This window comes from Somniosus microcephalus, chromosome 27 (genome assembly GCF_052327205.1).
Source record: "Somniosus microcephalus isolate GS21.2 chromosome 27, FLI_Smic_1.0, whole genome shotgun sequence".
Taxonomy (NCBI): Eukaryota; Metazoa; Chordata; class Chondrichthyes; order Squaliformes; family Somniosidae; genus Somniosus; species Somniosus microcephalus.
The window spans coordinates 9,818,935-9,836,646 of record NC_141013.1 but is presented as its reverse complement, the minus strand read 5'-3'; the positions used below and the strand labels follow the sequence as shown (position 1 = coordinate 9,836,646).

General features: G+C 48.6%; 2 protein-coding genes across 16 annotated transcripts in view; one reads left to right on the top strand and one right to left on the bottom strand.

Moving 5' to 3' along the window:
- The window catches only part of LOC147099959 (D-glucuronyl C5-epimerase-like), a 138,605-nt gene extending 127,972 nt beyond the window's left edge, over nt 1–10,633 (bottom strand). For 2 of the 5 annotated variants that reach the window (XM_085968489.1, XM_085968492.1), the window contains exon 1: nt 10,399–10,633. The gene's annotated coding sequence lies outside the window, so the exon portion shown is untranslated. The other 3 variants (XM_085968490.1, XM_085968493.1, XM_085968491.1) reach the window with 3 other exon arrangements.
- The window catches only part of LOC147099958 (uncharacterized), a 93,940-nt gene continuing 86,488 nt past the window's right edge, over nt 10,261–17,712 (top strand). For all 11 annotated transcript variants that reach the window (XR_015073774.1, XR_015073776.1, XR_015073777.1 and 8 more), the window contains exon 1: nt 10,261–10,409. The gene's annotated coding sequence lies outside the window, so the exon portion shown is untranslated. The remainder of the gene's footprint in view (nt 10,410–17,712) is intronic.

Below are 17,712 nucleotides of genomic sequence, written 5' to 3'. Positions count from 1 at the left end.
CTCTTATTACAATGTGCCTCAGTCACAATCTCAGAACAAAGGTGTCCACGTCACCTGAACATTTTGCACTTTTCACAGTAGCCATCTCTGCAGGAGATTGCCAATTAGTTTTGTTCTGAGGCTTATGCTCACCAGGAAATGGGTTCACGTTGTAATTGATCATTTTACAGGCACAGCAAATAGAAGAGACAATCCATCCAAGTCTAGGCTTGCAATGTAATAACTTTTCAAGCCAGCTTTAAATCTGGATCTCAATCTACTAAATGTACTGCAGATTTGTTTTGAAAATTATTGTTTACACACTTTCAACCTTTGGAGTTGCAAGCTTTAGAGAAAGCAGCATAGGATAACAGCCTGGAAAATTGTAGGCAACAACCTGTGCTCACTTTCTATAGGTTCACACAACTCCTCCTTTCCACTGTAGCCCCCTCAACACCACCCAAGCATTTACAACTCTGCCAAGGAACTGCATCTACCAAATGTACAATCTTGCAAACATATTGGAACACAATGTAGTGACTTAACAAAGCATGTTTAAAAAAACCAGCCCTGTTGCTTTATCTCTGGATGTCATTATTTGAAAATAAAAATAATTTTTAATTATATACAGAAAACAGTTTAAATGAAAAAGAAAAAATCTGGAGAAACACAGTATGATTGATCAAACTATGAAAACTTTTTGGCATCAATTAAGCATGCCATGAACAAGTTCAGACACAAGTGGTTTCTGAAATTCATCAGTGTTTTAAAATGTTCCAGCTCATCAGCCGATTCCTTTGCCCTCCCTGATGCTCACTCAGAATTGAATCCATAAGTGCACAACTCATCCTCTGTACGACTCCAAGTTAAACTTCAAATGTGACATACAGTCTATTAGCAAGACCATTCACTTCTACCTCCAGCATTGTTTACCTAAAAACCTGATTTCTCCCAAGCTGCTCTGACTAGTCTCATCTTCCCGCTACACAAAGCCAACATATGCAAGTTTCTACAGCCCACACAAAGGTTACACACCCACTATCCGTGTCCTTATTGACCACTGCCTCCCTATCTTGTATTTCAAATCCCTCCATGGCTTGGCCACGTCCTACTCCAGCACTACATCCCAGCTGTATCCGTTCGTGACTAGTTTACAGTGAGATCATCGACTCCACCACCATGGAGTAGCCTGTGGCCAACACATCTTTGTACAATTTTCTTCCTGAACCTCAGGCTTGTAACCTACCTTCCCCCTCTTTAAAATCCTCCTCAGAAAAACATACCTTAGTGACCATGCCTTCAATCATTTGGCTAAACTTTCTCTCATTTCCTGTTTGGTCTCCACTGCTCCCTCCTGTAAAGTGCTTTGGAACATTCCATTACATGAAAAGCACCGTATAAAATGGAGTTTGTTACAAATGTTAGGTACGGTTTGTGCTCTACCTGCAAATGAGAACCTTTTAGGCGTTACAAATTCCTCTAAACCGTAAATCTTGTCTCGAACCTTGGTTAGACCACACTTGGGAGTACTGCGTACAATTCTGGTCACCATATTATAAAAAAGGATATAGAGGCACTGGAGAGGGAGCAAAAAAGATTTACGAGGATGGTAGCAGAAATGCGAGAGTATCCCTATCAGGAAAGGATGATCAGGCTGGGTCTCTTTTCTCTTGAAAAAAGGCGGCTGCGGGATGACCCAATAGGTCTTTAAAATTATGAAATGTTTTAATAGAGAAGACACACAGAGTGTTTCCACTTGTGGGGAAGAGCAGAAGTAGAGGCCATCAATATAAGATAGTCACCAAGATATCCAATAGGGAATTCAGAAGTTTCTTTACCGTGAGAATGTGGAACTCGCTACCACAGCGAGTGGTTGAAGCGAATAGTATAGATGCATTTAAGGGGAGGCTAGATAAGCATATGAGGGAGAAGGGAATAGAGGGTTATGTTGATAGATTTAGATGAGGAAAGACGGGAGGAGGCTCAAGTGGAGCATAAACGCCGGCATGGACTGGTTGGGCCAAATGGCCTGTTTCTGTGCTGCATATTCTATGTACGTGGCATCAGTTCATTTGTACCTTCTTTATCTACTTCCTAATCTTATGTGGGAATACCTTGAAGCAATTGTTAGGTTATTTTTTAGCCAACCTTATAATAGGCATAGATTTTACACTTCCAAATTAAACTATGTTTAGGAAACTCCTTTTTTAATCCGGCACCGACGGGACCGGCGTGGTGCCGGTTTATCAAAAAGTCCGGATTACAGAGGAGGTATAGTTAAAAGGTACGAGAGCTCCGTACGCAGCAACAAATCCAGGCTTCCCTGTTGCTTAGCAACAGCTGCAGGAACCCCGGCCACAGACCAAGCGTCCCTGTTGCTTACAACAAGTGCAGGAACCCCGATTACACGGCCACAGATCCAGGAATGGCCACTAATATGAAGTAAAACTTAACTGAACCTACTCCTGAATTTTGCCGGTTAACCGAGATTTCCGGTTGTTTGGGTGCCGGTAAAGGGAGAGTTTCCTGTTGTACTATATTTTGTTTTACATAGAATTTTCTAGAAATTTGGGAGAGATAGAATATCAAGCCATGTCAATTTACACACTACCATGTCGAACATCACAGTAGCACTGCACACAATCACGGTCAATCTTTCTACTAGTTTCTTCTGTTGTGAAAAGACTCAGCCAACTGAGGTAAACCAATTTTGAGTGGCACGTAAACTCATTTGCAACATTCTAGTTGAATGTTGCACTTCCAACCACTTACGCAGCTCACTCCAGCACCTGCTAAAAATCTAAAATGAAGTTTGATTGATTGTTAAAACTATTTATAAGTTGTGCAGAAGGATATAAACAGTTTTTAATTAAATGCAAGTGTTCATTTATCAAGTATGCTTTTCATTCCTCAATTGATGTTGCCTCTGCCCCTGAACATAGCTGAAATCACTCAGGAAGACTTTTAGACCCATTTCACTAGTGTTACAGAGCATGGTGGGGAGAAATATTACTATTGCTATTTTCATTTGTGCGTCACCTGATTATGCGGCAAAGTTTAATTTTATAAATGCCACCCGCATTACATAAGAACATAAGATGTAGGAGCAGGAGTAGGTCATTTGGCCCCTCGAGCCTGCTCTGCCATTCAGTAAGATCATGGCTGATCTGATCTTGGCCTCAGCTCCATTTCCTTGCCCGCTGCCCATAACCCTTGACTCCCTTACCATTCAAAAATCTGTCTATCTCCACCTTAAATATATTCAATGACCCAGCCTCCACAGAGAATTCCAAAGATTCACGACCCTCCGAGGAAATTCCTCCTCATTTCCAATTTAAATGGGTGCCTTTTATTCTGAAATTATGCCTAGTTCTAGATTCCCCCACGAGGGGAAACGTCCTCTCTGCATCTATCCTGTCCAGCCTACATTTTATACTGTAGTTTATAGAACGAATTAATGATTATTTGACGAGTGCCAGCAGGTCTCCCACACATAACTAAAACACCATACAGGCATTTAAAAAAAATGAAGTGCCACTATTGTTAGATACTTGATATTTCAGTAGCAGCCTCTCAAGTTCTATATTTGTACACGTGATGTGCATCAAATGTATCCTCTAACCTCTGAAGCATATTAATAAATGGACTGTGTCTGTACAGTATAATAGTGACACACCAGCCGAGAAATACAACCCGAGATTTCATTTATTTTTGCTCCAGAACACAAGGGAAGTTTTAAATCAAAGATAATTTTCAACATGCATAAGTGCTGTTGTATCTCTGATTTAATCCTTTGCAACGCCAAGCAGAAAACATTCCAGCCCCTGAAGTCAAAATAGCTACATGCAAAATTTAAAAAAAAAACTCAAGTAGGTTGGAAGATTCTGCATGCTTGAGTGGATTGGATGCTTTGAGGTTCTTAAAAAAGTATGCCGTCTCCACACATTGACTTAAAAGCAGGTAAAATCATGTTGAACTCTGCCCAAAGAGAACATTGCATGTAAAAACCTGCTTAATACAATACAGCATTTATTTCCCCATCATCTCACTTAATCTGTTTGTAAATAACTACGGCAGCACGGTGGCATAGTGGTTAGCACTGTTGCCTCACAGCGCCAGGGACCCGGGTTCGAATCCGGCCTCGGGCGACTGTCTGTGTGGAGTTTGCACATTCTCCCCGTGTTTGCGTGGGTTTCCTCCGGGTGCTCTGGTTTCCTCCCACAGTCCAAAGATGTGCGGGTTAGGTTGATTGACTATGATAAATTGACCCTTAGTGTTAGGGGGATTAAATACGTGGGGTTACGGGGATCGGGTGGGATATGTGTCGGTGCAGGCTCGATGGGCCGAAATGGCCTCTATCTTGCATTGTGGGGTTTCTGTGATTTCTGTGATTTCTGTGAACTAGTATTCAAAAGAACGAGAGATGGTTAGCAGAGTTCACAGTAGATAGAGCCAAGGGGTAAAACAACAATATGCATTATCAGAAGAACGTTATACTTGGATGGGTCTGAATAACTGGAATACCATTTGATTAGAATTTTAAAAACTGACTTGTGTTTTAAATATTTTTTTGCTGTTAACACTGTAATTGGCACACAACAGTCATCATGCAAGTTTAACAGCAATGTTACGACAAAATTTGTATGGTACTCCTGACAATACAATCCCTGGCAACTCCAGCACTTCCTTCTTGTTATATCATTGTTCTTCAAAATATGTACTATTATGTAAACTAGCAAATGGAGGATCTGACAGAAATAAAACTTAATGGGGTGGGGGCGGGGGGAGAACTGCTCTGGCGGCTGTGGACAGGATATCGTAAATACATTCAAAAGGAACAGGTTTACAATTTTCTTGCACAACAATCAGAGCAATTTTTCACAAATGGCAGTCATAATGGTGGAAACAGATGATAGATTGGATCGGATGTTTGAAGCAAAGTTCAGGGTCAAATCAACGAAGTCGCGGTCTATTGGTTTCCGTCGAAATGGGAAGCGGGAAGAATTTGGTGGCAAAAAGGTGAAGTTACTGGAAAGAACTAAATAGGATGGCTTTGATCTTGGCAATGTCGAGCTGCAGAAAGTTCCAGGTCATCCCCAATTTGATGCCAAACAGGCAGTCATGGAGTGCAGTGGGTGGTGGCAGAGATAAAACTGGGTTTCGTCGACGTATACAGAAGTCAACTCCATTCTTACGGGTAAATGCCGAGAGCCAGTAATTAGATGAGGAACAGAAGAACCTACGGGCACACTGGAGGTGGCTGTGTGAGCACTGAAGGAGAGGCCATTTCAGCTGGTGTGTTGGCTACTCTAGAACAGTTAGGAATGGAACCAGGGAAGGCAGTGCCACTGAGAAGAGGCAGTTCCGTAATAGCCGGGTCCAGTACTTCATCATTTCAGCTAGTGATAGTTTAAGTACTGCTAATGAATTCTCACCAACAAGAAAAATGTATTGGCAACGCAGTCCACGTCTCGTAATATAGCGTGCAACTCCTAAATCTTGAAGCATATTAAAAACTATTTTTATTAACATCGTACAGAAAAATTATGTGCAAAAACATAGGCAACTTTAATCCATCAAGTTACTGCGGTTTGGTATTACAGGAAACTTTCGTTTATCCGGAGGTTAAATGTCCGGAAAGCTCTATCTACTGGCAAAATTCAGGAGTCGGTTCAGATCATTTTTTTTCTTTTCGTTGCTTCTTTTCTCCAGTCCTGGCTCTGCAAGCGTCTCTGTAGCTAAGCAACAGCTTCAGCTAGACGCTTGCAAGCTGCGCCGACTGTTTTGAAGCTGTTGCTAAGCAACAGGGTTTGTTGCTTCACACGGAGCTCTGAGCTCCGTATGTTTTAACATTAGCGCTGGTTTCTATGGCAGTTTTGATCTAACGGCACCAGCTCGGTCCCGTCGGTGCCGGATACCAGAAAGTTTCCTGTACTCTAATATACAGTTATACACAGATCTTGATTTAACAGAAAGTACAAGGCCAAAGGTTAAGTCACCTCAGCAGTACCACAGGAGTGGCATCTCTGTTGTGTCAAGAGAAAAATAATTAAAATAATGAGGGCTTCAGTTCACCCTGGGTGTAACTGGATAAACTAGTTAAAGGACACAGTGGAAAGGGGAGAGAGAAAAAAAAACACACACACTTGTGTAGTTACTGAGAATCTGCAGTCGTTCATCCACAGTGGATTGAGGTTAACAAAAAAAAAGTAATATTTCACAGAATTTATGGATTCTCAAATTCTACCATTCAAATAGTTGTTGATCGCAAGCAGATTCCACAGAAGACAGCCTAGAAATTTAGCTGAGAAAATTAGTGGGTTTTTTCCCCAATATCTGCCCCACCCCCACTTTTCAGAAGACATTAAACCGAGACCCCATCTGCCTGTTCAAAAGAGAGTAAAAGATCTCATGGCACTATTCCGAGAGGAGTAGGGGCGTTCTCCCGGTGTTAAACAGAATGACTGGTTATTTGATCTCATTGCTGTTTGCGCTATGCACAAATTAGCTGCCACAGTTACCAACGTACAACAGTGACTACACCCCAAAATAATTGGCTGTAAAGCTCTTCCCCGAGGACATGAAAGGCACTACATAATTTAACTTCTTTCTTTAAACACATTTTGGAACTTTTAGAAAAGTATAGGAAGCATACTGCATGTTAGATTGGGGGCTCATTCCATAAAGTTTTGCTAGTGGAAATAAAATAAAAAACAGAACAATCTAAATAATGTCTACCTAATACAGAACAAGGATATGGCTGGGGAGGGAGAAGAGAACTTCACAAATCACGATGCTCAAGTGATTAGTTTTGATTTTACAGTAACTTGGCTGTTCAAGGCATTTACAAAACTGCAAATAGCACAACAGCATGGTCTCACCACCAGTTTGTTATCTATTCAAAAGCATAAATAGGTACTAAAAGCATCACAGGGCTAGGGGGAGCTACTAACGGGGGCCACCTTGCCTCAGCCTACCTTGCAGCAAGCTCTCCCGGTACTTCACACAACTTACCTGGAACATGCGTAGATCTGGGAGAGAATTGAATGTAGGGTACGGTAGCCTGGTAGTTATGATGCTGGGCTAGCAACCCAGGGGTCACGAGTTTAAATCCTACTGTAGCAAAAAAAAAATCTAGTAATTTGTGTGCTCGCACCAGCAACCTAGCTCACTAACCTCCTTCGGGGAAGGGAACCGGTCACCCCCTACCTGGTCTGAGCTACGCGCGACTCCAGTTCCACGTGCTAGACTCAAGGTCATCAGGGCACCTAGTGACCAGGCAATAGTTATTGCTCCATCAGTGTCACCCACATTCAAAGAACAACAAAAGAATTTAATGCACAGGTGCCAACATGCACAGATTTTAACAGCAACCTATCCCTGCACAACGCAAGAGATTTCTTTCTTTCCACATCCTATAAACCTGTTTTCAGACCTGTAAAGAGAAACATGTCCAAAAGTTCTGTGAAACCGCAACAGGAAGAGGTGAAAAAAATTAGACAATAACACTTTATTTTACCACAGCCATGTTTTTAAACTCCCTCATTTGATAAATGGGATGGCTTCACCAACAGGAGGAAGAAACTCCAAATACAACCGAGCATAACCAAGGTATAAAACAATTACTGGAATGAATTTACAGTGCCATTGAAATAATAGGAATGTATTTCCTCATTAATCCTACACTACAATAAAATTTTACTGATTGCTTGGTTGCTGAGATTTGCATTCTCGTACCATCATAGTACAGCTTTATAATTTCAATAAATTTTGTATTCTTCATTTATACAAAAAAATGTTTTAATATTTGAAAAACCCCAGATATCAATACATTTATGAAATATACATAGGCGATGGAATAATTCACTCAAGACTTGCCCACTCAAGTTATTATGTCAACCAAACACATTTGTTGTTGGGTATTAGTGATCTAAACATTTAGTCAGGCAAACCAATAATGAAGAGAAGGTTGTAATAATCTAAACCACTTTGCACAAATTATGCATTTCATCCAAAGCATTAAGCCAGTATGAAATATAATTTTAATTTAAAAAAGCATTCAAATGCTTATGACAAATGCCTTGCTTTCAAATAATCATGATAATGAGAATCCTCCAATACAATTAAGAATATGTTTCATTGCGCTATTGCAAGATTTGAGAGGAAACTGAAAATAGATTGATGCACAATATATTAAGCTTCATATTAAATTAACAGCCTCCCTTGTTGCATGGGTACTGAATGTGGTACAGTGAATAGAAACAAAATCACTTTCTCCACGTGAAGAATACCGACATCTGATTATCCATTTCCCAATCTTAAAAAATATTGTCTTTCTCCCCTTTCCTTTCACTGTTCGCCAAAGCACATCACATAAACACGCATGCTACATCTACAGTTTAAAAACCAGAAGAACGCAGACAGCTTCAAAATGGATCTTTTCTTTTCCCATGAAGAAGTTCAGAATGCCTCCTTTGCCCATCTGTACCCCAATACCTCTCCAGCCGGGCTGATGTTAAAATGGGTCTAAATTTAACTGAATGATCTCGATACAGAAGACACTCCACATACCATGTTACAACTGTCCATTAACACTTTGTGAACGGTGTTATCCAGAGGCATACTTAGCATATTGGTAGCAATGTACTTCAGGAGAAACTGCACTTAAGCAAATATGCTTAAATGTACCAATAACCTTCTTGTGCGCTCCTCCTAACTTCCCATCTCAAATTGCTCCCACAACCAGGGAGACCTGCAACCAACATGTCCCATACCCACCCCAATACTATGAATTTCAAAATGCTCATTCCAAATCACAACTCACAATTGAAAGGTCAAAATATAGAATTGTACTGGTGGCTGTTTTGTGACAATTCAAATGGAAATTGTACAAAAATTTCACACATGCATAGTTATGCTTTACTGAAATCCTAATGACATTAGTCAGACCTTAGATAAGGTCACCAAATCCCACAGATCGTGATAAAATTGATACACTATTTATGAATATGATTTTACAGTATTCTATTTTAAATAAACCAAAGCAAAATAAGTTAACAGGAGTTTACTGTTATAGAAACTGGCAGCAACTGTTGCGTATCCAATCTTTAAATATGAAGATTGAGGAACTTTAACTTGTGTGGACTTATACTGACATAAAACGGTGACATGCAGTGTGTATCTTCTACTTACTGTAATTCCAAAATCTATCAAAAAGCTAACATTTTCAAATCAGATTTGGTTATACATGAGTTCAGCCTTTTTGCAAATTTTAACTGTCTCAGCACAGATTTTCAAAGACGCGCAGTAACCATCAGAGGAGGCAACACAAAAGAGATGAAGTTGGCATACAGTAAACAAATGACACTGGCTTAGGTAGCTTTCATTAAGCAACAAGACAAAAGATATCCGATTCTTGTGTTATGGCCTCGATTTGCATACCTGTTACTTCTTTACTAAATGCCTGTGCCCGTCCAATGATTTGGAGCACGATTCCATTCCGAACTTGAGATTTTGGTATTCCACATGCACCATCTTAAAAAAAATCTAATTCCACTGCACTCGGTAAACCAAGCATGTCAGTTAAGTACACACCATTATGTTTTATGCAGGGGAGGGGAAAATGCAAAGACATTACAAGAGGGCGCATTTTGAACTATTGGTCTACAGAGAACTTGAATTGAAAAATATCAAACGTCGTACATTTCGGTCCCACAGGAGGTGTTCAGTCATCACAACAGAGGCACTGATTCTGACACGCAAAATAAAATGGGTTTGTTGCACTTTAGATTTTTTTTAAAAAGCAGGCAATTATTTTCCGCCAATATAAATTTTGCAGCATTACAAAATCAGGCGGACACACAAGAGGGCATGATGTGAATAGCAAGACACCCATCCCATCCCTCTCAACTCTGCAACATCCATCGATCGATCGACCTACCTACCTACCCGGTCAACGATAGCAGACAAACAGGAGCAAAGCTCGCCAACTCCAGCCAGACCCAGGAAGGGAAGACAGAGGGCGAGCGCGCACGCGCGCACCCTGACCAGCACCGGCTGATTGACAGCTGGTGGCAGCCAACCGGCAGCCGGAGACCAGCCCCCGCCCCCCCCCTCCAGCAGTAGCCAATGGGAGGCGGGGAAAGGGGCGGCGGGGCGGGCGCGCGCACCCTGACCAGCACCGGCTGATTGACAGCTGGAGGCAGCCAACCGGCAGCCGGAGACCAGCCCCCGCCCCCCCCCTCCAGCAATAGCCAATGGGAGGCGTGGAAAGGGGAGGCAGGGCGCGCGCGCGCGGGCGGGCTGAAGCGCGAGCTCGCTATCCCCGGTCCAGAGAGAGAGAGAGATGTTAAACATAACAGAAAATAATCAAAGCAATCGGGCAAAAAAGGTCCGATTCACTCCGTCGAAGCGGCCTACCTGAACCGAAGGTAATCCCAAGAACAAATGCTTTTTATTTTCTCTCACGTAAGGTTTTTTTTTCACATCTAAATAATTTGCGTTAGAGAAGCCGGTTTCTTTTGTCTCACGACGTGTCGGGTTTTTCTAAAGGTGGGTTTTATAGGTGGAGGCGCGCACACCAGCCCTCGGCTTTCTTTGAGTGTTTTAAAATGTACAAGCCGCGACTCAACCCAACTTGACGAACGGCCGACGTCACGCGGCGCAGGTGTGAGTGACAGGAGCCGCGGGGAGGGGGGCGGGGCGTCGCGACCGAGCCAATCGGAACCGAGGGATTGCCTCCCGTGGGCGGAGCCGGCGCGGCGGGCCAGAGGTGGGCGGGGCTAGGGGGGAGCGGGGCGTGGAGGCGGGGCTCGGCTTCCCCCCCTGTCAATCAACGTCAGTCGGAGGCACAGGATTGGTGAGAGCGGGCGCCGGCGCCGCTGAGTGGTCGGCCAGGCTGGCCAATGGGAACGCGCACGGGGCGGGGCTTTCTGATCCATCTGGTTACAGCACAGAGGCAACAAGACAGGCAGGTGGCGTTTTCATGGTGCCCCACTACAGTCTATTGCAGAGGATGCCATTAGTTGAAGAGAGAAATCATTATTTTTGTTTGAAAGGGGTCAAGCTTGGGGGTGAAAAAAAAATTGCAGATGCTGGGAATCTGAAATAAAAAAATAGAAAATTAAAAGAAAGACTCGCATTTCTATCACGCCGTTCACGACCACCGTATGCCCCAAAGCACTTTACAGCCAATGCAGTACTTTTTGGAGTGTAGTCACTGTTGTCATGTAGGAAACGCGGCAGCAAATTTGCGCACAGCAAGCTCCCACAAACAGCAATGTGAGAATGACCAGATCCCCTCTACATTGGGTAGACCAAACGCAGATTGGGTGACCGCTTTGCGGAACACCTCCGTTCAGTCCGTAAGGATGACCCCGAGCTTCCGGTCGCCTGTCATTTTAATTCACCGCCCCATTCCCACTCGGACCTCACTGTACTCGGGCTCTTGCATTGTTCAACGGAAGCTCAGCGTAAGCTCGAGGAACAGCACCTCATCTTCCGATTAGGCACTTTACAGCCTTCCGGACTCAATATCGAGTTCAACAATTTCAGATCATAACCTCAGCCCCTATTACATTTTTAATTATATTTTTTATCCACACCTCCACCTTTCTTTTTTTTCTCTCTCCTACATGACAGCTGTCTCCCATTCTGCCCGCGCATTTCACACCTAATCTAGAGCTGTCTTTTGTCTCCACTACTCCTATCACCATCTCGTCTCGTTTTGAATACCTCTTAATGTCTCTTCACTTCTCTTTTTTGTTCTCTCCCAGCCCCCATACTGGCCTTTTAATCTATTTCATTTCCCGTGCTTCTTCAGTCTTGACAAAGGGTTTTACCCGAAATGTTGACTCTATTTTCTCTCCACGGATGTTGCCTGGCCTGCTGAGTTTTTCCAGCATTTTCTGTTTTATTTTCATCTATTTTAGTGATGTTGATTGAGGGATAAATATTGGCCAGGACACCGGGGAATAACTCCCCTGCTCTTCTTCAAAATAGTGCCATTGGCTCTTTTACATCCACCTGAGAGAGCAGGTGGATGTAAAAGAGAGAGCAGACAGGGCCTCAGTTTAATGTCTCATCCTAAAGACAGTACCTCCAACAGTGCAGCACTCAGTACTGGAGTGTCCGCCTGGATTTTTGTGCTCAAGTCCCTGGAGTGGGACTCTGAACCCACAACCTTCTGACTGAGAGGCGAGGGCGCTACCAACTGAGCCACTGGCTGACACAGTTTCCAATGCACAGCATTTCCAAAGAGGAAAGACAGGTTACTGTTTGTGATTGATGCAGTGCTCGGGGCACCATTGGGTTTTATGAAGAGATGAGCTAGTTCGGCCAATTGGCCTTTCATCAGTGTAGACCTGAAACTGCTTTTATGCTGTACAAGACCTGTGCTAGCACCATTGCTGCCCTGACACATGAATCCTGCTCAACTGATTGCAACCCAAGAGTAAATCTGCTAGGATTCACTGAGGCCAACAATCAAGAAGACACGTATTTCCACCACAATGCCTTTGCCAATCCAGCAGGTTTATATCTCAGTTATAGCCGGCTGCGCAGAACCCATACTCCAAGAATCAGCTGTGCTAGCGCAAGTCCCACATAGAATAAAAGCAGCTTCAGTCATCTCTCGAGACTCCAATAACGTGGGAAATGGAAATGACTTCACCATAGTTTCTTAATTTAATCTTAAAACCCGTCCTTACAAGTATTTGACAAATTTGTTTACAAGATTTATGGCGAAGCCACAATTTAGCCACTATAACATAGCACTCCATTTCTAGAAGCCTGTTAAAATATTACATAATCTAAAGTGAAGAAAGAAAAGCAACGTTCAGCTTTTCTGAATTTAAGAAAAAAACAAGAAGCATTTGGCTGTTCTTCAACTACAATTATGCCATGCTTGTACCATCTTGCATATTGAACAAGAGCATTATGGATCGGAAGAATATATCCTGTCTCAAAGCTCCTCACGTATCTATCTTCTCTTATCTATAAAAGCGGTACTTCTGTCTGTCCTTCCGTCTGTCTGTCCGGCTATACACTCTCAAGTTATAGAGCGTACCTACGCGTGCGTTACATCAAAAGAAAGCTTACGATTCCGGAACGGTCATAAGCGTATTTACTTTTCGGTCGGACAAAAATTGTGCCCACGGTATCCAAAAAACGTTCAAAATTCCGCTCATTATCCGCTCATTATTCAAAATTCCGCTCATTATCTGCTCATTAGCATCGAGTGACGTGAAGGTCGACCAATCGTACAGTCGAGCGACCCGACGGTCGACCAATATCTGCGTCACGGGGGCGGGTTCATCGCGTGTGCGGGCGGGCCATCCTAGAGTTGAGTGATGTGACGATTGACCAATCCTACAGTTCAGTGACCTGATGGTTGACCAATCGGTGCATCACATTGCGTGTGTGGGCGGGCCTAATCATTCTGACCCAAGCTGAGCTGCCGCCATCTTGATTCCTCCCTTGATTTTTTTCCCCCAGTTTGTCTGTGTGTGGAGGGCATTTTATCCACCACAAATTTGGTACTTAGGAGCCCAACTAACTCATTTATATACTTTGTGTGTAATAAATGAGTCCATTATCTGTTTGATTTCTCCAGGTCTGCTGCCTGCAGGCCTCAGGCCTTGAAGCCGGGGCCTCTCCTTGCCAGCCACGCCCGAGCTACGCACCGGCCGTCCCGCTGGGCCCGATTCCGAACCAGCGGCCAGCCATCTTGGTAAAGGCTGGCTGGGCACACAGCTGGGCTCACTACAAGCTGCTCGCGCTTGATTCGCGCTGCACGGCGCACGCGCACCTCCACACAGGGCCCACAGAGCACGGGCAGAGGGAAGCGAGCAGGTTAGCAGGGGGGCGGGGCTCGGGAGGGGGAGGGGGTAGCGGGAAGGGGGAGCGGAGAGGGTTACCTCGGCAACCGGGCTCGGCCAGCCGCAATCGGCCGTCTCAAGCCGCTCAGGCCCAGGCCCGGTCCCGGAGATCGGGAGGGCGGAGAGGGGAGGAGGGTTACCCCAGCAACCGGGCCTGGCCAGTCGCAATCGGCCAGCTCAAGCCGCCTCAGGCCCGGCCTGGAGAGGGGGGGCGGGGCTCGGGGGGGCGGGGCTCGGGCTGACGGGGCGCTGCGCTCGGCTGGGCCATGTCAGTGCGTGGGGCGGCACGGAGCACCGTGGAGCCGTTGCCGGCGCTGGCCTCGGGTGCTTTGTGGCCTGCGGCTGAAAGGCGGCTCCGGAGCTCGGGCTGACCGGGGTGCTCGCGCTAGGCTGGGCCATCTCAGTGCGGGTGCCCTGGGGCCTAGCCTTCTCCAACCGTCGCCGGCAGCGCAACTCTCAACACTGGCAGAGGGGAGAGGGTCTGCTGGCTCCCCCCTTCCCCCTTCCCCCCCTCCCCCCTCCCCGCATTACCCCTTACCCCCCTCCCCCCAGGTCGCTCCCCCCTCCCCCCCGTCGCTCTCTCTCTTCCCTCCCCAGTCGCTCTCTCTCTCTTCCCCCCCCAGTCGCTCTCTCTTCCCCCCAGTCGCTCTCTCTTCCCCCCAGTCGCTCTCTCCCCCCAGTCGCTCTCTCTCTCTTCCCCCAGTCGCTCTCTCTCTTCCCCAGTCGCTCTCTCTCTTCCCCCAGTCGCTCTCTCTCTTCCCCCAGTCGCACTCTCTCTTCCCCCCAGTCGCACTCTCTCTTCCCCCCAGTCGCCCTCTCTCTTCCCCCCAGTCGCCCTCTCTCTTCCCCCCAGTCGCCCTCTCTCTCTTCCCCCAGTCGCCCTCTCTCTTCCCCCAGTCGCCCTCTCTCTTCCCCCAGTCGCTCTCTCTCTTCCCCCCAGTCGCTCTCTCTCTTCCCCCCAGTCGCTCTCTCTCTTCCCCCCAGTCGCTCTCTCTCTTCCCCCCAGTCGCTCTCTCTCTTCCCCCCAGTCGCTCTCTCTCTTCCCCCCAGTCGCTCTCTCTCTTCCCCCCAGTCGCTCTCTCTCTTCCCCCCAGTCGCTCTCTCTCTTCCCCCCAGTCGCTCTCTCTCTTCCCCCCAGTCGCTCTCTCTCTTCCCCCCAGTCGCTCTCTCTCTTCCCCCCAGTCGCTCTCTCTCTTCCCCCAGTCGCTCTCTCTCTTCCCCCCAGTCGCTCTCTCTCTTCCCCCCAGTCGCTCTCTCTCTTCCCCCCAGTCGCTCTCTCTCTTCCCCCCAGTCGCTCTCTCTCTCTTCCCCCCAGTCGCTCTCTCTCTTCCCCCCAGTCGCTCTCTCTCTTCCCCCCAGTCGCTCTCTCTCTTCCCCCAGTCGCTCTCTCTCTTCCCCCAGTCGCTCTCTCTCTTCCCCCCAGTCGCTCTCTCTCTTCCCCCAGTCGCTCTCTCTCTTCCCCCCAGTCGCTCTCTCTCTTCCCCCCAGTCGCTCTCTCTCTTCCCCCCAGTCGCTCTCTCTCTTCCCCCCAGTCGCTCTCTCTCTTCCCCCCAGTCGCTCTCTCTCTTCCCCCCAGTCGCTCTCTCTCTTCCCCCCAGTCGCTCTCTCTCTTCCCCCCAGTCGCTCTCTCTCTTCCCCCCAGTCGCTCTCTCTCTTCCCCCCAGTCGCTCTCTCTCTTCCCCCCAGTCGCTCTCTCTCTTCCCCCCAGTCGCTCTCTCTCTTCCCCCCAGTCGCTCTCTCTCTTCCCCCCAAGTCGCTCTCTCTCTTCCCCCCAGTCGCTCTCTCTCTTCCCCCCAGTCCCCCAGTCGCTCTCTCTCTTCCCCCCAGTCGCTCTCTCTCTTCCCCCCAGTCGCTCTCTCTCTTCCCCCCAGTCGCTCTCTCTCTTCCCCCAGTCGCTCTCTCTCTTCCCCCCAGTCGCTCTCTCTCTTCCCCCCCAGTCGCTCGCTCTCTTCCCCCCAGTCGCTCGCTCTCTTCCCCCCAGTCGCTCGCTCTCTTCCCCCCAGTCGCTCGCTCTCTTCCCCCCCAGTCGCTCGCTCTCTTCCCCCCCAGTCGCTCGCTCTCTTCCCCCCAGTCGCTCGCTCTCTTCCCCCCCAGTCGCTCGCTCTCTTCCCCCCCAGTCGCTCGCTCTCTTCCCCCCCAGTCGCTCGCTCTCTTCCCCCCAGTCGCTCGCTCTCTTCCCCCCCAGTCGCTCGCTCTCTTCCCCCCCAGTCGCTCGCTCTCTTCCCCCCAGTCGCTCGCTCTCTTCCCCCCAGTCGCTCGCTCTCTTCCCCCCCAGTCGCTCGCTCTCTTCCCCCCCAGTCGCTCGCTCTCTCTTCCCCCCCAGTCGCTCGCTCTCTTCCCCCCCCAGTCGCTCGCTCTCTTCCCCCCAGTCGCTCGCTCTCTTCCCCCCAGTCGCTCGCTCTCTTCCCCCCCAGTCGCTCGCTCTCTTCCCCCCCAGTCGCTCGCTCTCTTCCCCCCCAGTCGCTCGCTCTCTTCCCCCCAGTCGCTCTCTCTCTTCCCCCCAGTCGCTCTCTCTCTTCCCCCCAGTCGCTCTCTCTCTTCCCCCCAGTCGCTCTCTCTCTTCCCCCCAGTCGCTCTCTCTCTTCCCCCAGTCGCTCTCTCTCTTCCCCCCAGTCGCTCTCTCTCTTCCCCCAGTCGCTCTCTCTCTTCCCCCCAGTCGCTCTCTCTCTTCCCCCCAGTCGCTCTCTCTCTTCCCCCCAGTCGCTCTCTCTCTTCCCCCAGTCGCTCTCTCTCTTCCCCCCAGTCGCTCTCTCTCTTCCCCCCAGTCGCTCTCTCTCTTCCCCCCAGTCGCTCTCTCTCTTCCCCCCAGTCGCTCTCTCTCTTCCCCCCAGTCGCTCTCTCTCTTCCCCCCAGTCGCTCTCTCTCTTCCCCCCAGTCGCTCTCTCTCTCTTCCCCCCAGTCGCTCTCTCTCTTCCCCCCAGTCGCTCTCTCTCTTCCCCCCAGTCGCTCTCTCTCTTCCCCCCAGTCGCTCTCTCTCTTCCCCCCAGTCGCTCTCTCTCTTCCCCCCAGTCGCTCTCTCTCTTCCCCCCAGTCGCTCTCTCTCTTCCCCCCAGTCGCTCGCTCTCTTCCCCCCAGTCGCTCGCTCTCTTCCCCCCAGTCGCTCGCTCTCTTCCCCCCCAGTCGCTCGCTCTCTTCCCCCCCAGTCGCTCGCTCTCTTCCCCCCCAGTCGCTCGCTCTCTTCCCCCCAGTCGCTCGCTCTCTTCCCCCCCAGTCGCTCGCTCTCTTCCCCCCAGTCGCTCGCTCTCTTCCCCCCCAGTCGCTCGCTCTCTTCCCCCCAGTCGCTCGCTCTCTCCCCCAGTCGCGTCTCTTCCCCCCAGTCGCTCGCTCTCTTCCCCCCCAGTCGCTCGCTCTCTTCCCCCCCAGTCGCTCGCTCTCTTCCCCCCAGTCGCTCGCTCTCTTCCCCCCCAGTCGCTCGCTCTCTTCCCCCCCAGTCGCTCGCTCTCTTCCCCCCCAGTCGCTCGCTCTCTTCCCCCCCAGTCGCTCGCTCTCTTCCCCCCCAGTCGCTCTCTCTCTTCCCCCCCAGTCGCTCTCTCTCTTCCCCCCAGTCGCTCTCTCTCTCCCCCCAGTCGCTCTCTCTCTTCCCCCCAGTCGCTCTCTCTCTTCCCCCCAGTCGCTCGCTCTCTTCCCCCCCAGTCGCTCGCTCTCTTCCCCCCAGTCGCTCGCTCTCTTCCCCCCAGTCGCTCGCTCTCTTCCCCCCCAGTCGCTCGCGTCTCTTCCCCCCCAGTCGCTCGCTCTCTTCCCCCCCAGTCGCTCGCTCTCTTCCCCCCCAGTCGCTCGCTCTCTTCCCCCCCAGTCGCTCGCTCTCTTCCCCCCCAGTCGCTCGCTCTCTTCCCCCCCAGTCGCTCGCTCTCTTCCC